Here is a 21,906-nt window from a genome sequence, read left to right on the forward strand (position 1 = left end):
AAGATCCATAAAATTAGAGTTGGAGGCTGGAAAGAAATTTCTGATAGTGATAAATATTAGCTCTGCATTTGTGCAGTAACAAAATAGTGTGGACTCTTCACGTTACTCTCCCAGAAGCTTTGTAGTCCATAAAAATAACATTGTTGGGGAGCCTCGGTGTGCGTCACTGGTGAGGAAGGTTTTGATGTCTTGCAGAAGGCCTGCCTTTGAAATGTGTGAGGCAGTTTCAGATGCAGCTTCTCAGATGGATTTAATTAGTCTTTCATAGGCCTGGATGTCCGTGGTCGCAGCTCAATTCTCATTTCATTCACCCATAACTAGAAACACCTCGCTTCAAACGGGTTTCTTCAAAGAAAGTGGAGTTTAGGGTTCTATGTTTTACTGCTTTTTGATGTTGGTTTCCCTTTAACTGAGAAGACCTGATGTTTATACAACTGTTATTATTAAGAAAACATAGCTTCCTTCAGGAGGCTCCCTTTGTGCCCGGCTGGTTGTTGGAGCAAGTCAGAGATCGTGGACGCGCGCTGCTGGGTCACGCGTGCAGCTGTAGTCACATCTTTTGTTGACAAGAGGCATGAAGTAAAAAATAGGGCACAAACTCGTGGAATCCTTCTCTCGCCCCAGTGGAAGGTGAAGAACCAGTCACTGAACGTTACGGGGGCGGTGGTGTGTTTCAGAAGCTGATAACCTTCACTGCAAAAACAGTGAATTCTTTCACCAGAGCTGCCATCTCTCCGATGGTGTTTGTGTTGCTTAGCCTGGCCGCTGGGCGTGGGTGGTGGTGTGCTTTCAGTAAATGCGCGGAAAGGGTGAAAAGATTTCCTCCACAGTCAAATGATACATTTTTATAAATGTGTCCTATACCAATTTTAGAAAGTTTTCACTAAACTTTCTCATTTCCTTAGAACAGCTCCTTGAATTTACCCTGCGAGGGACGCTCTTTCTTCTCTTCTCCGTCAGTGCGTCTGGCATGCTCATCATCAAGGCAGCTTTTATCTTCTGTGCCCACAATTCGAATCACATTCTGGGGGGTTATGATCTCTCCCAGAATCCTGGCCATTCATTGTCTTTAGGATGAAATGCTTCAGGGGGTTGGGGGCAGTTCATTCATGGGCACAGGTGTGCATTTCTAAACGTTTCTCCTGCTCTAACATCCTGATTGTATTAAAAAAATCCCAAGAGATACTTTTCTAATCTTGTGATTCTTTCCTTTTGCTGGAAAGACAAAGTTAATTTAGACTATTCAAGCTTAAAATCATCCTCAGCCACAGATCACACTGAAAAATACATAATAATGTATCCCACAAATTCTTTCGGTGTCTTGTTTCATTATTCCATCCAAGAATCTGCTCAATCTCAGGCTTATATTTCTGCCTTGTTTCTTAGCCATAATGGATCTTTCCATCACATTCACCAGACCCATGTCTATATAACTGTGCCAATTTCTGAGACTGAGAGGTCAGAGATCTACCACCATTGAAGATATGAAAAAAGATGGACAAAAGCTTAAAAATAGTTTTAGAAAAATATTTTGAGTCATGCTCACAGTAAGTCAGAAAAGGATTTCATTGAAAAGCCAACATATTGTGGGTTATCCATCCCAGTGTTTGATCTTGTGTTCTGTGTCTTGTGAACATATTGTGAGCATTCTGGTGTTGGGAGAATTATGGAAGGATAGTGCAGAAATACTTTATTACATTTATGTAAATGTAATAATTTGAAAAATTATAGATGAGACTTCTTTAAAGGGGCTCTTTTTATGATTCTACCTTTTGTATAGTCTTATGCGGTTTTATAGCACTTTCATTTCTTGCAAATGCTCAAAAATTCTTAGAAAATAAAATCTCAACTACAAAGGAGAGAACGCTTATGAATTGTCTTTTATATCGATTTGCAAGACTTGTTAGGCAACCCAATTTCTAGTATTTGACGTTAATAAGTAACACAGTTATCACACTCTTTTCTGCAAACTGGGTTGTGTTCTAAAAAAAAAAAACATCAATCACATTGGAGATAGGGACATAGATAATCATTCTTCCTCCATTATCTTCAGTTTGTGAAAATTAACTGTCTGCAATGACTAACAAGATTTAGTTTGGGGCTAGGTAAGGGAGTTGGGTGGGGAGCAATAATGTAGCATTGTATTTAAAACAGTAAGATTTTTAAGACAGGCAACCCTTCTTAACAGTAACTTCCCAGTTTATGTAACCTTGGAAAGGTCTCTTAAAGTCTCTGAGCCCGTGCATTAAATTGTATTTTATGTAAATGTTGGAGAGCCGGAAACACACCAGCCCTGAGCCAGATGGGCTTGGCCTTACATGCCAGTCCCGAATCTGCTGCCTGTGGGACAGAAGTTACTTCTGTCTACTGAGCATTTATTTCCCTCATGTATAAAATAGGGATAATACACCCCAGGGTTTTTGTAAAAATCAAAGTGTTGGGGGGAGAGGATGGCCACAAATTCAGGTTTTATGGACTGCACTCCCACCCCAGGCCAAAGGGATCCAAGGCACTAGGACTGCAAATCCCATAAAATCCCATTTCTCTAGACAAGTGGCAAAAAACACTGCAAAGACACCAATGGGTGTTCATAATCTGGGCATTGCCGTTCCGGGGGCGTCTTTTTTTTTTAGAGTATTTTATTTATAAAGGAGAAATTATAAAATAAACTGCATTTCTTCCTAACTTGATGTTTAATTTTCAAAAAAAAATAGATCCAGTCTGAAACTTGAAAATTCAGTGGAAAAGGTTTTGGGTACAGCTCAGTGCGAACGTGTTTGCCGGTTGCCGTTCTGTCATTCTGGCCTGGTGATGGCTTACACGGCGGCTGCGCCATTTTGTTACTTGGGCTTTTTGTTAAAACTGCTGACTCTGGTTAGATGGGCCATGTCTGGTTATCATGTGGAACAAGATTAAGGGAAGCAGCTGGAGATTAAACATGTAAACCCTCTGTTGTGAATAACTGTAGACATGGGTGCCAGATTCACCCAATTGGACGGAAAGTTTTTATGCTTAGCTTTTAAAAATCTAGTGATGCTTACTTGAGAACTGATTTCAGTGTGTCTTTCATCATATAGCTTCAGCATGCCTAATTGAAGTTTATTGCTTATTGTTTTTATGATCAGATTTGAAACAAGGTTTAGTAGGATTTTTTATGATTTTGTTTATTGCTACTGACTGAAAACACCAAGAAGTCTGAGAGCCAGTGGCGACTGGCTAGATGGCTGGGAGCGAGTGTTTTTCTCCATTAGTGTAATTTATCAAAAATATGAAGAAAGATGTTCTGGGTCATCTGCACTGCTAGGAGCATGGGTGGGTGCTTTAACAAAAAAAAATAACGTTAGTCAAGTCTTCTAGGTGTAATGCATTCCACTGGGTCTTGAGTTCTAAGCTTACCTAACCCAGTACCCTTTGTGAACTTTACCTCGGTGTGGAGGTCTTCCTTTTTTCACCGAGAACAGCTTACCAACTTGGAACTAAGCTGCAATGCAAGAAATACACTAACTGAAGAGGAGGCTCTCCTTGCCAGCATCCTGTATATATCATTTGCTTATTCAAGCATGTAAAACTTCAACAAGAGGAGGTAATTTGGCTTAGATTTCTTGATTTGAATTGTTCTACTATTTGGCACTGGGTGGAAAAAGGGAAAAAATCATATTGAAAGCATTGTTCTGTTAATGAAGTTGCTTGTCCTTTTTTGTGCCAAATTTGGCAGGTAAAATTACCATTTATTCTACTTGCTAGAGCTGGAGAATAGATTGTTGAAGAAAAGTAGCAATTTAAATAATGACACTAGATAGAATTGCTACATTATATACATCTCCCATACTTTTAGATATTGACATGCAATTTTTATTTCTCTTTAGTAATGTACTTTGTCTTTAACCACTATATCACTTCCAGAAGCTTTTATCAGTGAAATGCAATTTGCTTCAATTGTGAATTTAAAAAAAATTACTATGTTGCTATTAATCATAATAAGCTAAAGTGAAGCATTTTGATCAGAGGATAAATTAACACTTGTATTTTGTATTTTGAATAGTTCAAAAGTATTGCATGCTTTCAGATTATCAACAATTATTTAAAATTTAAGATGCAATATATACTTGAATATGAAGATACATAATATCAATTCCAAATGTGTCTTCCATGTTAAACACAATTTGTTCTTTTATAAGTACTTTAAGTTTTGACTTGAAAATTCTAAGACCTTTTCATCAAAATCTAGATATAAAATGAGAAACATTTCATTCAGAATATGAATGGTGATTTTTAAAAAAATCACATGTTTAAATGAAACATCAATTTAGCACTTGTGAAAGTTTGAAGAAACTATATAATTTCCCACATTTCTTATAGGTTAGATTTTCCATGGTTATAAAACTTTGGGTTTAAAAAAAAATGCTGTGTTATAGATTACAACATAATAGGTAAATCTGCTCCCCCACACACACATAAAAGAAGAAATCCTCTGTAGAAACTAATTTGCAAATATATTATTAGAGGAAAGCTGATAGGTGAACCTGTAGACTCCTGAATGGTAATGCAAAAGTGGTTAGGGTTTAGCTTTACTGGAACTTGTAACCACCAGTGCCTTCTTTCTGCTTCTGCGGGCTAAACTGGCTGGCAGGTGCAGATGTTACAAAATCTAACATCGCAATTGACACTAATTGGTATAGTTGTTGGCAGTCTTACCAGAAAGCAAAGGACTGAATGGTTGAATGGGTTTAGAGAACTTGAATGGTAATAAGCATTTTTATATGCATCTTGAATTACTTTTGTGACCCAGACTAAGGGAACACTTCATTCTGACCTCATCCTTCAATGAATAGAAATTACAGAAAGCAGAATTGCTGTGTATGTATGTGATACGGATTGCTTTTCAGGTAACCTTTTACAGCTCTGTCCCACCACCCAGTTCCACCTGCCAGTCCCCTTGGGGCTCAAAGACACCAACATATATGTGTGACTTAAAAAGAAGACAGGCATTATCACTGAATAGTAAATTAATGTTTTGATTAGTTTGTTGCCAATAGCTTGATGTATACGACAGCACTCTGGGCTAAACTTACACAGGGAAAAGTATTCATTGATCTTATGGGTGAAACAATACGGGGTGGGGTGTATTTCTGAATAGTCTTGGAGCAGGTGGGTGAATCATTGGAGATATAGATGAAACACGATTCAAAACTTAAGTCAGTGAGTTTTGAACTTGGAAAGGAAATAGAGGGTTTATTAAGCTATTCTCGCTGTTTCTTTGTATGTTTGAGATTTTCTGTAATAGAAGGGATGTGATTTTTGTTCATTGTGCTTAGCGACCTTACCCACTTCTCCCGTAGGCCTTCCCAGTATGCTTTTTAAAATGTTCCTAGTACTTTTCATCAACAATGACTCATATGACGTGAAAGCTGCATAACCTGAGAAATGAATCTGTGAGCTTATGTACAAATGAGTTCATCTAGGCAGCGTGGATTTTAATAGCGCCTTCCTAAAGACACTTCCTTAATGGAAGGGAGGCACCCTCAGGTACAACCTCAGTCCCTGGGGTGTGTCTTTGTGTGTGCTCTTGCTGTCTGGAGACCACCCTCCCAGAAGTGTTGAGTCATAACTGTTGGTGCTGTGCAATGGTTGATCTTAGTTTTGTAGTGCTATAGGCAATGGCATTTTTTTTTTTTAATGGTAGAAATGGTTTCCAAAATGACTTTTAATTTTAAAAGGTGAGTTTAAAAGAAGGACTTGACTGTCCACTACTGCTGCCTAGAAGAGTAGTTCATGCAAAGTTTGTTCTTGCTGCCAGGGATATATCACAAACAAGTGATTGTAAACTTTTTAGAAGAATTTAAAGTGTTGCTCTTTGGTTAGTAAGAGAAAGAAAAACCAAGATAATTTTTCAGGCTATTGCATCTTTTCCCAGGCTTTGGTCTGTCCTGAGACCTGAGCCTCATCTCACAGTAACATTGCTTGAAATATTTTAAATTTTTATAGCTTTCTATTAGAAATTAAATGTTTTTAAAATGTCAGCTTTTACTTTTTTAAATCTAGTTTCTCTCTTTGAAGGCCTCCAGGAACCAATGTGGTTTGCGCCTTAATCTCTTGTGCTTCGCCAGTCATTCTGCACTCAGCCATTCCTGTTAGCTTCCAGCTTGCGTTGCGATAGGCATATTTTTTATAGTAACGACTGCCAAGACTCCTGTGTTAGCCATGTCATTTTTTTAAGGCTCAGAGAAAAGTGCCAGTCCTAGTCTCCTTTGCGTTCGGGAACAAAGTTTTACAGGCAATGAAAGGGACTTATTTTGCTTTCAGTTATCAGAACAAAAAGGATTTGCCTTAACAATCTGAATAGATCATATTTTTGTGTGTGGACATGAAAGTAAAATTGTAGAATTGGAGTAGAATTTTAAGCAACATTTTAAAATTTCTTTTGAAATTCTTTCTTTAAATAAGCTCAGGACGTGTGTAAGCAGTAAGTGGGTGCGCCCCTCTGACATACTCAGTCCTTTGTAGACTTTGTGTCATAAAAGGACTTAGTGGCATCTTCTGTGTAGCTAGAAGAACTTTGGTCTGTTATTTTAAGCCCATTTTAAAATTACGATTGTTGTCAGCATTTTACTGAGCAGTATGACTAATGTTTTTGCTTAAACATAGCTTTGTAGTCTTACCCAACCTATCTTGAGTTCTGAATTAAAACTGTGATGTATGTCAACAGTCGAAGATTAAAGCCACTTATCTGAATAACATACATTAAGGCTATGAAAGCACCTCGTTATGCTGTGTCTGCTGTAGGTTGTTATTTTAAGTTAGAAGCACAGTTTTTGGAGTGTTCTAGTAATCCTGTAATCATGAAAATAAACATTAGATTTTCTATCTCACTGAATTAGCTAATTTTTATTATTAATACAATAGATGTTTATTGAAGGTCCACTGATCTTTAACCTCAAAGCATTTTGCTAAGCTTTTCATGAGACACATAAAGGAATAAGACACTAACCTGCCCTCACAAACTCAGGAAGTGCTGAGCTCGGTACATTCACGATGGCAGTGTCAGGCATCAGTTGATATTTCCACAGAGATACCACGTTATAGAAATTCAAAGGAAGAAAATTCTCCATCCAGTTTAGCAGAGTGCTAGATGTGTCGGTAGCTTCAGGAAAGATGAGGCAGAAAGGCAAGAACAAATTTGACAAAATAAATAGCATTACATAGTAGGTAATGAAGAATGGAAAGAAGTATAGGGGGCTGAGATCACTATTCCAAGTTAAAGAAATGGTGGAAAAGTTCAGGGACCAGGGCCTGTGAATGTTGGTTGAATGTGAGAGAGGAGAGAAAACTCAGAATGACAGGTTGCAATTGATAGGTTGAAGCCATCAATACTCAAATCTGTGAGGATCATGTTGAAAAGTTAAAATTCTGTTAATCAACCAGAATCTAAGAAATATTCTGAGCTGAGAAAATTCATGACATGATAAAGCCACATTTTAAACTGATCTGTGGAGATAATTGAATTGTAACTAGCTGATGATAGGACTTTGGCAAGGCTTTGTACTTGAATGGGTTGTATGTAGGAAAAGAAAGAGAAAGGAAAAGGGGCCTCCCTGGTGGTGCAGGCGGTTGAGCGCTGCGTGGTGAAGCTGTCCGCAGCCTCTGCAGAGTCGGTTTGATCCTGGTCAGCCGGCAAGGGTCCCACATGGCTCGGCAGACCTCTCCTGTCTCGCCCACTGATCCCCTCAGCAGTGTATTTCTTCAGTCTGCCTGTTCTGTTCCCCACTCTGTCTCTGGTGTATCCTCTCACCCTCTCGTGCATTTGGCCTGTACCCTGGTCCTTGTATAAATAAATAAATCTTTTAAAAAATTTTTTAAAAAGGAAAAGAATTTGTGTTTGGCTTAGGAGTTGATCACAGAATTTGGGAAGTTAGACTAGAGAGCTGTCAACAATGGTGGAAGGAGAAAGCGCTACACAAGCAAACATGGTGAATGAAGGATCCTTTCAAATACATTAGCTTCTCAACCGACTTACGGTGTCTGTGAACCATCTCTCCCAATGGCTGCCATGTTGGCTTGATAATTGCCTGATTAGTACCAAACATGACTGTCCCCAATAGTTGGCCTGACCTGATGAATTGTTTTCTTCCACCTTTTACTATGGAGAATTTAGACGCAAAATCAAGAGAATGTCTGTCAATGAGAACTATGTGTTGTTTTTGTTTAACATGTCCTTGTTCATCTTTTTCCATTTCTGTAGTATTTTTTTCAACCTCCTGCGCCACCAGGGAGGCCCATTTCTGTAGTATTTAAAGCGCATCCTATAAATTGATGCTCTTTTTTTTTTAATGCATTATTTTTTTTATTGAGGTAACATTGACTCACAACCCATATAGAATCTAGAGGTAGAGGTTAATGATACTCTTTTCTTTTTTAAAGTTTAAGTTGCAGAAAATCTTCCCATGTCCTAAGTCCCCAAACCCATGTCCACTGCTTATCTTGAACTCTGTTCCTTTCTGTACAGTGTAGTTTTTCTCTAAGGAGAAACATATCTTTTTAAATTCCACTTCAGTGTCAAATCAGTTTACCTTTCTTAGTTAAAACACTATCATATTTTTTTTCTAATCTTAGTTAAAATACTTTCCTAGTTAAAACACTATCATATTCTTTTTCTAATCCATATGCTTGGGATTATGATGATATATATTTAGGAGAGAAAACATACATATGTGTTGGACAAACTGAGAAAGAAAAAAGTAGCACATTCATTAACTAGGTGGATAATGGAGCTGGTGTCTCACTATCAGGGCGATACAAATGGGAATGAGGAAGGTTAGCTTGTGTCTGACTAGAATTGGGAGGACCAGTGTGACCTTGCCTTTTCATAGGTGGATAAGAAACATGATTAGGTGTATTTACTTAGTGCTTGGCATCTCATGGACAAACTTGGTAGAAGCCATGTTAACCAGTGATGAAGAAAAGCACAGTGTCACTTCTGTGGCATTCTTGGTGAAAATGCGTAAGCATGGCTAGCTGTTCTCCCAAGTCGAGGGATTCTCTGCAAGACAACTAATCTGTACTTTTCAGAAATATCAAGGTCATGAAAGACAAAGCAAAATTAAGGAGTTGTTCCAGATGGAGAGAGACCAGAGACATGACAGCTGAAGACAGTAGCATAAATTACATCTCGGCCATACCATAAAGGGCATTATTGGGGCAATTGGTGAAATTGATGGTAACAATGGAGCAATATTAGCCTCCTGATTTTGCTGGTTATAGTGAGCTTATGTACAGAGTGTCTGTACTTGTAGATAATAGCTCGAAGTATTAAAGGGCAATGAGAGGGCCTCCCCGGTGGCGCAGCGGTTGAGCGCTGGGTTGCGACGCTGCCCGAGGCCTCTGCGGCGCCGGTTCGATCCCCGGCTGCTCCCCGCCACCGGAGGAGGGTCCCACATGGCGTGCAGACCTCTCCTGCCGCCCGCAGACCTCTCCTGCCGCCCGCTGCTCCCCTCAGCATTGTACTTCGGTCCTTCTGCCTGCTCTGCTCCCCGCTCTGGCTCTGGTGAATTCTCTCACCCTCCCGCGCTTCTGACTGTACCCAGTGCATGTATAAACAAAAACAAACAAACAAACAAACAAATAAATACAACATGCCTCTATTAAAAAAAAAAAAGAAATTTAGTTAAAAAAAAAAAAATAAAGGGCAATGAGACATCCTAATAGTCTTTCCTTGCAAAAAATATTAACAACTAGAGAATTTGAGCTCAGTGTACAATTATTCCATTTTGTGGGGTATATCATAAATTATTTCACAAAAGAAGAACAAAATAAAAAATACTTTCTCAGACGATTCAACAGAACCATAGAAATTGCACATCTTTCTGTTTCCAAAGAGGAGCAATGAAAGACTAATGGTAACTGTTAATACTTACTAGTAAGGCTATGGTTTATAGATCTAATAAGCTGTCTATGACTCTTCCCAAGTGCATTATTTATTATGGTCAATTAATGGATAGTTCGATTTTTATCAGGATCTTCTTTGAGATATAATTGATACAGAGTAAAGGGCTGATTCACTTATTCACTGGATGGAACTGATGAATAATTATGGAGCATCAGTTCCTGCATCTCACCTTTATCTGTCAAAGAAACCAGAATAAACTATGATAGCAAAAAAGGTTTTTTAAGATTTTTATTGTTTGTGTGTATAAAACAGTCTGTCCTGCCATTTGTAATTCATGGGATGTTTTAAGAACATAAAATATAATTCTTTTGGGAGTCGATTTGCTACTATAATTTAAAAATACAAGCATTGAACTATCGAATTTATGTTGGTATTACAATGTAAAAAGCGATAGTAAATTTGTTGGTATATCTGTTAGGAATAATGTCCTTGATGGCCACAGAGGCTGGGAAAACTGCAGACTTGGCTGGATAATCCTTGATAAGTGAGAGCATAGAGAACAGAATATCAAATATATATGTCGTGACTATCAGGGCAAACTTGTGTGTCTAAAGCTAATAGTAGAATACTAAGCAGTCACATGAAGTTAGGATTAAAAGGAAATAGCATGTTGCAATGACAGCAAATGGGAATTGAGGAATAGGGAAGACTTAGACATTTTGTGGATGACCTTTATCCACTTAAGTCAGGTGTGGGATGGGTAGGCAGAAACACCAGCTTACATAAAGGGACTTTATTGGGGGGACATCCATGGTAGCAAAATATGAAAGAAAGCCAAAGAGATACTGATAGGGATCAGATAGATTAAAAGGATACGTAATGGAGGAGGTATTAATGGCAGAAGAAGAAAAAGAGAAGAACAAGCAAAAATCTATTTTGTAAAAGGAGAAAAAGATAGAGGATAATCTTTGAAAGGCCATAGTATCACTGAGTCAAACTGCCCCACTGTCTGGCATCAGCCGAGCACCTGCCATGTCCAGGCGCTGCTTGCTTTGTTCCCACAACCGATGTGTGAGCTGAGGTTTTACAGATGAAGAAGCTGAGCCATGAATGGTTAAGTAGTCTGCGAAGGTGAGGTTCCAACACAACACAGGAGTCCAGGGGTTGGTAGGCTTGGTGGGATGAAAGACAACTGTAGTTGCTCCTTATGTTAAACTCACCTACTAGAGTTACTCATTAAGCTGAGATAATTTACAGTATTGTCTGTGGAGCGTGACCTTATCACACCAATCCAAAAGGAACTACTACTATAATTAAACTGTGGGCAAAATAATGTAGGTTTTTTTAAAAATAATACAACTAAAATTAAAGTTGTTACTGATCAATTAATGAGGCGATAATTAAACAGAAACAAATCAACCTAGCTGATTGCAGATCAGTTCCAAATATTTGTTTTTGCAACTCACATTCTTTGAGATAGATTTAATTACATTTATAACACATGCATATTTAATATAATCTTTTGTGACAGATTAACACATCTTCATCATTTTATATCTAATTCCTCTTGATGTTTTTGTCATTATTATACACATATAATAATGAGAGAAATAAAAGACTGTTTCCAAGGTGATAGTGTTGAAGAAGAAACTTAGGAAAAATGGTTGTATCCTTTTGTTTTCATAAAATAAGCATCTCATTTTCCACTGGCAGGGCACTAGAGAGCTCATAGCTCTATTTTACAATAAAGTATTTTTAAATAAAAAATTGGAATAATCATATCTACCCTTTTATGTCCTATTAAGGTATAAGACTCATAGCTTATATTAAAATGTTATTGTTAATTACTATATAATAAAAATGTTTGAGATATTTTTATCATGTTTTACCTAAGAAAGAAATGTTGACACAAGTAACATAAGCAAAGTCATTACATCTAACTAATAGGAAAATTATGTGTTGCTTATTGTCAGCACCTTAACTTTGAGAATTCTTTTTTTTTTTTTTAAGATTTATTTATTTATTTATTTATACAAGCACTGGGTACAGTCAGAAGCACAGGAGGGTGAGAGAATTCACCAGCAACAGAGCAGGGAACAGAACAGGCAGACAGACAAGTACACTGCTGAGGGGAGCAGCTGGTGGCAGGAGAGGTCTGCGCGCCATGTGGGACTCTTGCTGGCAGCCGGGGATCGAACCGGCACTGCAGAGGCTGCGGGCAGCTTCGCAGCCCAGCGCTCAACCACTGCGCCACCAGGGGAGGCCCTTGAGAATTCTTTTTTTAAAGTTTGTGTTTCCTTTTCCAGGTATCATTGAACAACGGTAATATTAGATCACGGAAATATCCTGATTTGATTAACTGTGTGGCATACAGATTCCCTTGTTACTGGGGAGTCCGGCTATAAGTCATCTGTTTGATACACAATTTAATGATCATATTTTGGTAGTAATAGTTAAGAAATAAGAACTTAAATGAACAAAGAAACATCTCTATTTCTACAGGTCTTTTTAGGTACAAATATATGCAGTAAGTGTCTACTATATACAAGCAAGTATGTTTTAGTATTTAAATTACATTCACTTTTTTGCTTTTGACGTAGATTTAAGTGCTATTCTGAGGAAAACTGCAGGATATTTGCTTTTATAACTTACATCATTCATATTGCTCCTTAATTTCTTTCTTTGCAGAGCAGGAGGAAAAAGGGTTGGGTTGAAGTGTGTTATTTCTAGGATCCTTTCCAGCCTAATACTCAAAGAAGAAACATGAAGATCTTCTTCTTTTCATGCAGGGTGATTTTTTTAAAAAGATTTATTTATTTATACAAGAGCTGGGGTACAGGCCAGAAGTGCGAAGGGGTGAGAGGATTCTTCAGAGACAGCAGGGAGCAGAACAGGCAAACAGACCAAAAGCATTGCTGAGGGGAACAGCGGGCGAGACAGAAGAGGTCTGCCACGCCATGTGGGTATCTCGCTGGCTGGCTGGGACTGAACCTGTGCTGCAGAGGCTGTGGACAGCTTTACAGCACTGTGCTCAACCTGCTCCGCCACCGGGGAGGCCCTGCAGGGTGATTATTTTTAAGATATGCTATGAAAACCTATGAAGGAGGCAGGAAGCAGTTACTCCTTTCTAAGAATTCGTGATAGCTGAATTGACAAGTCATTTTACCTTTCAGATTGTTTTCAAAAATAGAAGCACGATATAAGATCAAAGTCTTTTTAAAATAGTGGAATACATTGATTTTTATCGGAGATGTAATTCTGTACAATGCTAATCTTAACATTGGAAAAGAATCTAGGATTTGTACATGACAAAAAGGACTTGAATAGTGAATCAGAAATGTTTCTTGCAGCCTGTGTCTTCCAGATTATTATTATTATTTTTGGAAATGCTTTTTGGCAAATATTTTGTTTTGTAAGTTTTACATTCCTAATGGCGAAAAAAAAATATTTAGCAGGTGCCTACTGCGATAGAAGGTCTCATATTTTCACTGTATCACGAGGTATCTCGGAGGAAGTGCTTTTTTGTTCATGATGGTAGAGGATGTAAGTAATCTCTCTCAAATGTCAAATTAATTTAGGGTGTGTCCTTTCTTTTTCCCTTATGGTTACGTAGATAGGAAAGTTGAATGTTCCAAACAACTCATGGAAAATCTTCCACATCAACATCACTTGTACCAGGAATGTAGTTAATGGGATTTAACGGGATACAGTTACAGGTAGATCATTAAATGTGAGAAAATACTTTCTTGAAGTACGAAAGAAATTGTGTTTTTGAACCATTGTTTTAAATATCATAAATAGTCTTATTATGAACAATATTCAGCTAAACTGATCTCTTCAGTTAAGCTGGGGAAAGTTTGCAGTTGAGATGACTCTCATGCATTCCACCCACCACGCCTTGCTCTGATGAATTTGAACATATAATGTCAGTACTTTTAAGTAGAATATAATCTTGATGACAGAATGGTGAGGCACTGGCCATCCTCGTGCCAGAGATTGCGGTATTACACATCTTTTTTGAGTTTACACTTTAAAAAGCAGGTGAAAAGCCTCTGTTTGGTTGTCCTCGTCTTGCCTTTATTTCCCCTTTTCCTTGATTTTGTAAATGATGAACTTTTGCTTACAAAGTCATTCTGCCTGTATCGAGGATGACCAGACAGAGACGTGGGGGAGTATGTGTGGGCAGACTAGTCAGTGGCAAGCACCCAGGTGACAGGGCCAGCTGGGTGGCCATGGTGAAGACAAGGACAGGCTGGTCAATTTGAAAATCTCTTCAGTTATCCATGCTCTTCCATATCCTCTCCCCGCTTCCTCTTAACTCCTTCCCTGTGCCCTCTGTGTCTCTCTCTGTCATCAACAAACACCCATGTATTCTCTGCCCTTTCTCTGAATCTTACCCCGATTTACCTGCCTTCACAGAAACCAGGCACTGGTTTTTCTCTCCTATCTTTATGCACCTCAGAGATGGGAGATGGGATTGTTCTTCTCCTGGTGTCATTTTAGACCACTGTTTCCCTCCTTCTTGCAAAAAACAAATCCTTGCTCTTTGAAGCACACAGTATGGGTCTCATCACTTCCACCCTTCTTGGCTGCCTTCAGCTTCCCTCCCCTGAACCCCTCCCCCTGCACTTGGAGAGCAGCAATCAATTTGTGGTCTGTCTCTCTGTCTCTGTTCCACATTAGTCCTTAGATTTCCTCCCCATCCGCAGACCCCACACTTTTTTATCCTGCTTAGTTTCCCTGGCCTGTAATTATAGCCATTCATTTACAAATGACTTCCTCAACCTCTTCATTCTTCCAGTAACCCCAAACTTAGGTGAACTCAGCCTCTCCCCCCCCCCCCCCCCCCCCCCGTTTATACCTACCTCAACATACCTGATCTGGAGAAAATCACATGCCAGGGGCAGGTGCACATCAGTACCTGGGCGTGCTGTCCTACTACGCATGCAACACTAGTGATTTCGCTGTTTTTCCCTCACTGACTGTTTCCTGTCTCCATCTCTGGATTCGCACTTCCCACTTTATATCACTCCTGAATTAGCCCTCTTCTCTCCTCTACCCGGCCTAGTCACCTTCTTTTTACTTTTGTTTCATCTAATCCATTCTCCAAGATGGGGCCAGATTGATCTTTGAAAGAGAGAAAGCTGGTGATACCTCTCTCCAGTTGGAGCCCCTTAGTATTTCCCTCTGTTTGCCGGTCTCTCTTCCAGCCCACGTTCTCCTGGTTTCCTGTGTTCAGCAAGCTGTTTTCAAATAGCTAATCTTCCTTGCCCAAGAGATTATTTTTTGACAAATCAGAACAGTCCCTCTGGATATTCCCACCCACCCACCTACCACTACACATTAATTCCTATTTAGATTTTATCTTATAGATTTTTCTCCTTGGAGAGGCCTTCTTTCCTGCTGAGAAATAAAGAATACTTAGGATGAGGAAAACAGTAGAAAAATTGCTGAAGATTTTGACCTTTCAGCATACAGTTTTATCATCCAGACTGTAGAAGGTTTTTGTGTAAAAGTATGTGGTAAGAAAATAGGTACAGAGCACACTTGGTCTGGAACCTGACAGAGAAAAGGAGAGAAATAGTTTCGTTGGGGGGCATATAGGAGGTCTAGTGCACATGCTGTTAAATATGGGGGTCGTATACTTGAATGGAGAGGACTTGCAGCCGCTGTATGAGAATAGCAAAGAATGGTTGTTGATGCAAGAAACTGAGAGAATTTATATCTCATGGCTTCCGTTCCAGTAAAGAAAAGAGGATGTCATCTGCCCGGAGTGTGGGTTAGTGTTCCTATGATAATTATGTAAACTTGATGCACTTGAGTCCGAGGTCTGTTCCAACTAAAAGCATGAAATTTTTTATGCTTGGTTTAGCATTTCTAAACAGAGATGTTGTGTCTTGTATTTTTTTTTTTTTAAATACAGAGCTTTTTAAGATAAAATGTTCTAGCGTTTTCATAGTGTTAGGACATCCCCATTTGTCTTGAAAGCTGAAATTTTACTTGAGACCTCAAGTACTACTTCATTTGTCACTTCACTTTCGGTCTATTTTTTAAAATCCCCACACTGAATTTGACTTAATAGCATTTATTGTTTGTTAAAGGAAAGATCTTAAAAATTCCAACCCCAAGCAGATATGCTTGAGCAAAACAAAAGTACTTTTCTAATATTGGACCATACCACATCAGAAATCCACTAAGTTCTTAAGAAACAGAACTTTGCATACATAAAATTTTAGAAAAATCTAGGATTTTAGATCTGTAAGTGATCCTCACCACTACTGGTGAAATTTTTCTCATTTTCAGGTGAGGAAGAGAATTGAGAAAGAGAGGTTGACTAAAATGTATTGTCAAATTGGGGGTTGTAGGTAGATAGGTAAATCTATAGCCAGAGCGATTGCTCTGTTAACGTAAATGAAATTTAAAAGGAATAGCCACGGGACTCCCTGGTGGTGCAAGGGGTTCAATCCCCAGCCAGCCAGGGAGCAACCCACATGGCGAAGCAGACCTCTCTTGTCTTGCCCACTGCTCCCCTCAGCAGTGTATTTCAGTAGATCTACCTATTCTGCTCCCCACTCTGTCTCTGGGGAATCCTCTCACCTTCTACACCTCTGGCCTATACCCAGCTCTTGTATGCATAAATAAATCAATCTTTAAAAAAAATAAAAGGAATAGCCACTATTTAGTGTGTATGAATTAGTGAAAGATCTAAAGTAGGTATTGATTTCATGCTATAATGAGAGAAGAAAATAGACAAATGTCTCAGTTTAAACTTTTTAAATATATAATATGCATACAGAATAATGGGTTTGTGGTAAAAAGCAAGCCTCCCTTTCATCCCTGTTCCTTAATTGGTTGCTCTACATTTGTCCAGAGGTATTCTATGCATTTGAAAACACATATTTGTAGAGTTGTTTGCTTAGCAAATGATAAAGTACTATACACTCCATTCTTTGTTTTTTTGGGGGATGGTTTCATATTAGTGTGTATGTCTCATTTTTCAAAGAGACAGTAAGTCCTTATATGAGACAAAATACATATGCATTTTTAGGACAGATTGGCTGGGTATAAAATCAGGGGCAAAATCATTGTTTCCAGCACTTAGGCCACATTGCTCTCTGATCTTTTAAGTCAGTTTTTTTTTTTTCCTTTGAGAAATTAGACTGACAATCTTTCTCCTTATTTGTGCGTGATTTCTTACTTTTGCCTAAATACCCACATAATCCTGTTTTTATTCAAGTTCCAGAAATGTCATCAGTCTACAAATTTGAGGCTTTATTTATTTTGCAGCTTTACCCTAGCTCTGAATTTACATGTATTCCTTTCTCATTACAAGCCTTTTTTGAAGAAAACTTCTATATGTTATTTGGATCCTGTTTCTCCCTTCTCCATATCTATTGTCTTCTTTGTAAATTCTTTTTATGTGTTTGGTCTTGACCATTTTCTTTTATATGATTTCCCTATGTCTTTCTTTTTTAGTCACATTTCTTCTATTTTGGGTACTTCTTAATGTGGCTTTTATCTCTATAATCTCTCTCTCTCTCTCTCTCTCTCTCTCTCTCTCTCTGTCTAGTTAATTGTTATTGTTCAACCAGCTTGATTTTCATTGCCTTCTGCTGTAATATAGTCTCTTCTTTGTACCTTTGTTTATCTTCCTGGAGCTCTTCTTTTTTTTTTTTTTTTTTTTTTAAAGAGAGGTCATACTTTTATGGCTGTCTTTGAAATTGGGAAGAATTATTTATCTGAACTCTTTGTGTGTTTCTATGAGTAATTCTTGCATCACATACTCTTAATTTACCTTTTTCTTTTTATAAAATTTTTTTGCAAGTGCAAAGGTACAGTATTGATTTTTTCTTTTGTTATTTATGCAGTAGGGTGGGTGGATTTATGCACTGGCAGTCCACCAGTGCATAATACCCTCACACTAAATATGCTGTTTCCTTTGCCCTCGATTTCCCTTCTCATTAGTTTTTGACATTGAGTCCTAGGTCTGTTTATGTCAGGTTCTCAGTGTCATAATAATTTATATAATAAAATGACACTTCCACTCTAATTTTCAGTTAGTCTTTCCCCAGCTTTCTGTGGTGTTAAACTGTGATTCAGACAGACATCACCTTCCTCTCCTGTGCCTTTCACAGACACCTACTTTTCACTCATTGATGAATCAGAATCACTGTGTCTGCTCTTCAGAATTATGCTTTTTGGAGAAATGTGCTGACTGCTTGAGGCCCGAGAAAGCACATGATGGCATTAAGAATGTTTTCTTCCCTCATTTAAAATGTGCAGGCCTGCTTCATGTTTTATGATTTGGAGTTATGATAGCTTCCTCCTTTAGTCTATAGTGAAGTTGAAAATGCTTCTGATTACCTAGCGGGTGTGCAAGGAAACTTTGTTGTCCATCACATATAATGATCCTCATAAGACTTCCATCTTTTAGTAGGATGTTAGGTAGGGGAAAAGAAAAACTTGCTAATAAACAGATTGTGGCCTCTTTGGATTTCAAAAGGTCTCTTTCAGGTAATGTAGTGATTCAGGTTTCTTCACTTGCCTCTAGCTTCCACTGAGGTGCATGTGATGGGTCTTTGGGAATGTGTTCAGACTGACCTCATAACTATGGAGCTGGAGAGAAGAGCTCAGACCATGTTGTTCTTTACAGGGCATTACTTGACAATGCCTGTCAAGTAATGATTCATTCTGCTTTGTCACCTTGCTGGGGTTCCCACACTACTTGGTATTGAAGAGTCTCGTGCTCTCCATTGTCTTGAGTACTATTTGTCTACTACCATGAAATCCCTCTAACTTACAGGTTTTATTCTGACCAAACCTCCTCTCATTATCTCTAGCACAGATAGAAGCTTCTAGTTTCTTACCTTGATGTACTTGAATCATCTCTAGCTTTTCCTCCGTCCAAGCTGTGGTGGTGTTCTCACACCATGTTAGGAATTGCTGATTATATGGTAGACCTAATTTTTAATATCTTGGGAAACCTCCATACTGTTTTCCATAGAGGCTGGACCCATCTACAGTATATTCCCATTGAGTTGACTTTTTTAATGCACATTTTAGGTCTTTCTCATAAAAATACTGCTTATGATTTTTAAAAAAGATGCCCACCTTGTTTCCTTTTGCTACTTACTTTTTCAGCAACTTGATTTAGATGTAATTCACATGCACTAAATTCTCTCCATTCAAGTATGTGCCATGGCTAATTGTGTGTTCAGAGCTGTGCAACCAGCCCACAGTCCATTTTAGATCATTTTCACCATGTCAAAGAAGAAAGGCCATCCTCCAACCCTTCCATCCACTCATCCCCGTCCTCCCTCCCCCAAGCCCAAGACAAAACACTTGCTCTACTTTCTGTATGGAATTTTCTATTCACATAAATTTGTGTGACTAGCTTCTTTCACTTAGCCTCTTTTCAAGAGTCATTCATATTGTAACTTATTACCAGTATTTCACTGCTTTAATTCACAAATTATACTCCATTGTAAGGGTATAGCACATTTTGTTTTAAAACATTCATAAAAATGGTTTGTTTCAGATTGTGATAGTTTGTTGGTCTTGTAACTTGATCGAGTAGATTGGGTTCTTTTCTCAATTCCCTCTCAGATGCCCTGTCAGCCTGTTGATTTGAAATTAATACCAGATACAAACTTTAAATGATTTGATCAGTCAGATTTTTCTTTACAACCTCTTTCACAACAAAACAAAACGTTTATAATTGATTCTTGTGCATTTCAAAGCAAATATTTTTAGTTTTAAAAGGTATTTTTAGTATCTCCTATTAGTGAAAACCTACCTAATGTGAGCTTCTTATCAAAATCTTTTATTACATAAGGAGATATTTAACTTGGGTGGTGGGGCAAGATAGGATAATTTTTTCCCCCTCTGAGTCTGACTTTTTTCTCTTAGTATGATGCATTCATTTTTTAATTATTTTTTTTATTGTTCATTTTTAAACAATATTTGCTTCCCCTCACTCCCTCAGGTGTAGACCCCATAGAGTTTCCTTCCCCAAGGCACCCGTGCACCATCACCTCAGTCCCCTGTGCTCCTCCCTCCCTCTGATCCCTCCCCCTCCTCCCCCACTGCAGGATGTCTCTGGTTTATAATTGTCTGTTTTTGCTTTGTTGTGTTTTGTGCTGTTATTATTTTTTACACTGATGTCTTACGTGGTTCCCCTATATTCTTGCTATAAGTGAAACCATCTGATATTTTTCTTTTTCCTTCTGGCTTATTTCACTGAGCATAATTCCTTCTAGCTCTATCTATGTTGCTGCGAATGGCATGATTTTATCTTTTTTGATTGCTGAATAATATTCCATTGTGTATATATACCACATCTTCTTGATCCAGTCATCTCTTTTTGGGCATTTGGGTTGTTTCCAGGTTTTACCTATTGTAAATAGTGCTGCAATAAACTTAGGGGTACAGGTGCTCTTTTGAATCAATGTTTTTATGTCCTTTGGGTAGATCCCCAGGAGTGGGATTGCTGGGTCATATGGTAGCTCCATTTTTAGTAGACTGCGGAACCTCCAGACAGCTTTCCATAGTGGTTGGACCAGTTTGCACTCCCACCAGCAATGTAGGAGAGTTCCTTCTTCACCACATCCTCGCCAACATTTGTTATTGCTAGTTTTTTAAAATATGTGCCATTCTTACTGGTGCAAGGTGGTACCTCAATGTGGTTTTGATTTGCATTTTCCTGATGATAAGGGATGTTGAACATTTTTTCATATGCCTGTTGGCTATTTGCATTTCCTCTTTGGAGAAATGTCTTTTAAGTTCTTCTGCCCATTTCTTGACTGGATTGTTTACTTTGTTTTTGTTGAGTTGTGTGAGTTCTTTGTATATCTTTGTGATCAGTCCCTTATCAGTTGTATGGAGTGCAAAGATTTTTTTCCCAGTCCGTGGGGTGTCTTGGTTAATGTCTCTTTTGCTGTGCAGAAGCCTTTCAGTTTGATGTAATCCCAGCGTTTATCTTTTCCTTGACTTTCTTTGCTTTGGGTGATGAGTCTTTAAAGATGTTACTGAGATGTATGCCTTGTAGTGTTTTACCTATATTTTCTTTTATATATTTTATGGTTTTAGGTCTTATGTCCAGGCAAGATAGGATAATTTTTCAGTGCTGCTTCAATTAAAACTATAGCCTTTCTGCTTCTCCAATATTTATCATATAAAGTTTTAATAGTAAATAATTTGTGAGATACCATGATTATCTACCCTTATTTTATTTTTTATTTTATTTATTTTTAAAGATTTATTTATTTATACAAGCACTGGTTACAGTCAGAAGCGCAGGAGGGTGAGAGAATTCACCAGAGACGGAGTGGAGAGCAGAGCAGGCAGACTGACGAAACACACTGCTGAGGGGAGCAGCGGGCGGCAGGAGAGGTCTGTTCGCCATGCGGGACCCTCACTGGTGGCCAGGGATTGAACTGGCGCTGCAGAGGCTGATGGGCAGCTTCGCAACCCAGCACTCAACCACTGCACAACCGGGGAGGCCCTCTACCCTTATTTTAAAAACTCATTTAGGGGTAGAAAAACTCCTATAGCAGAAAGGAGAACATAATCAGGCCCTCCACGACAGGATTATTGGTGGAGACTTTCAGATGTGCACCTCTTCCACTTTGCAGTACCCACACACACAGATTCTTCTTTGCTGTAGTTTGCAAAGTGAAACTCAGAGAGTTTAAATACTCCAGCTCAGTAAACAACTCTAACTTAATAATACAGCAGTGCCATCTGAGACCCAAGTCAGTGTGACTCCAAAGCCATTGTTTTTTCTTCCCAGTTACTGAATTATCCTAAATATACACAGGAAGCCCCCTGAACCCAGAACGCAAGCGAGTACATGATCTATGTCCTGCTGATATCTCATAGCCAATAGCATATCTGTTTCTACCCGTTATGACCACACCATAGGGGGATTATAGAGACACAGCCCTCCATTCGGGCATTTCCATTTTTATGTACTTGAACACACATATTCTTCTAAACAGCATAAATCTGTCTTTTATAGTGAA

At 38.5% G+C, this 21,906-nt stretch overlaps 1 protein-coding gene across 9 annotated transcripts in view; it reads left to right on the forward strand.

The window, feature by feature from the left end:
* PCCA (propionyl-CoA carboxylase subunit alpha) overlaps positions 1–21,906 on the forward strand; it is a gene marked incomplete at both ends in the record, with an annotated part of 291,344 nt that overhangs the window by 202,028 nt on the left and 67,410 nt on the right. The window lies entirely within an intron of this gene.

The sequence above is a fragment of the Talpa europaea genome, assembly GCF_964194135.1.
Source record: "Talpa europaea genome assembly, chromosome: 6".
NCBI classification, from domain to species: Eukaryota; Metazoa; Chordata; class Mammalia; order Eulipotyphla; family Talpidae; genus Talpa; species Talpa europaea.